This window comes from Vigna radiata, chromosome 5 (genome assembly GCF_000741045.1).
Source record: "Vigna radiata var. radiata cultivar VC1973A chromosome 5, Vradiata_ver6, whole genome shotgun sequence".
NCBI lineage: Eukaryota > Viridiplantae > Streptophyta > Magnoliopsida > Fabales > Fabaceae > Vigna > Vigna radiata.
Window position 1 is genome coordinate 30,567,551 of NC_028355.1, and position 1,315 is coordinate 30,568,865.

Consider the following 1,315-nt stretch of genomic DNA (forward strand, 5'->3'; position numbering starts at 1 on the left):
TTCGGCTTTGCAGGTAATCGGCCATTCGGCCTCACAAACATTCAACCCTTCGGCCTCAGGTATTTGGTCATCCGGCCTTACAACACAACCAGAACAACCTCCCTCAAACTCATAAGTCCTACAGTTAACCACGGCTAAAGCCTAACTCTTAACTCGGACTTGGGGGGATGATGTACGATATGATATCCGAGACGAGCGGTTACGATATATCTTACTAAAGATATAAAATAATCATCGGATAATCAAGAATATCTATTTTCAGGTAAGTCTGTTTATATTATATTCTGTTTATATTCTACTAATCTTATATCAATCCAGAGCCTATAAATAAAGGGCAAAAGACTCCAAACAAGGTACGCTAACATTCAGCATACTCACTACTCCCATCATAATCATACAGCAATCCTGCTGTCTACTCTCTCATACTGAGAATCATTTTAATAAGAATTGAGGTTCTTCCATAATACANGCCTAACTTGAGCGTCGGAGTACCATTGCAGGTACCTCCCCCCTCGACCAAAGCTTGAAGATCACCGGACGGTCAAGGTTAAAGCAAAGCGAGCGGTCAAGATCCAGGAAAAGCAATCAGAAAGCGGGAAAGCCACGTCATCCAAGGTTAGTGTCTCAGTCCCCAAAAATAACTACCGAAACATATATATATATATATATATATATATATATATATATATATTTCCACGTTCTTTGAGGAATGAAAATTTATTTAGTCTTGCAAACCATCGCCTTTCTTTCTTTTCAAATTCAACACAATTTCAATCTCCAATATGTCTGTACAAATATACTTCAATAATATTTTCCTTTCGATAATATTTTCCTTTCAAGCGAATACAGCATTAGGTTTAATCAAACTTAATTATAAATCGCAAATCTTTGTAAGAAGCAATGGAAAAATATTTTGGCTAGTTCTTCTTTCATCCCTGTAATTTCTAATTGTACCCCCACAATTTTAAAATAACTATTTTACTGTCTATAAAGGTGACTTTTGGAATAAATTTTCTACGATTTTCAAAACATGATTTTTGAAATGGGATTTTAGGAACAAAATATTTGAAACACAGGAAATGTATTCCAGAATGAACTATCGAACAAAAAATTCTAATATGAGTTTTTTGAAACATATATGATACTTTCAAAACTAAGATCTCTGAAACAAGTCCGCAGAACATAAGAGATGAATTTTGAAACAAACTTTTTAAAAAATATATATAATACAATATATGATGCATATTATATTCTAAAATTATTGACAGAGAACAAAGATGTAGTTGGAAGTGGTGATTGTGATAACAACAATGGC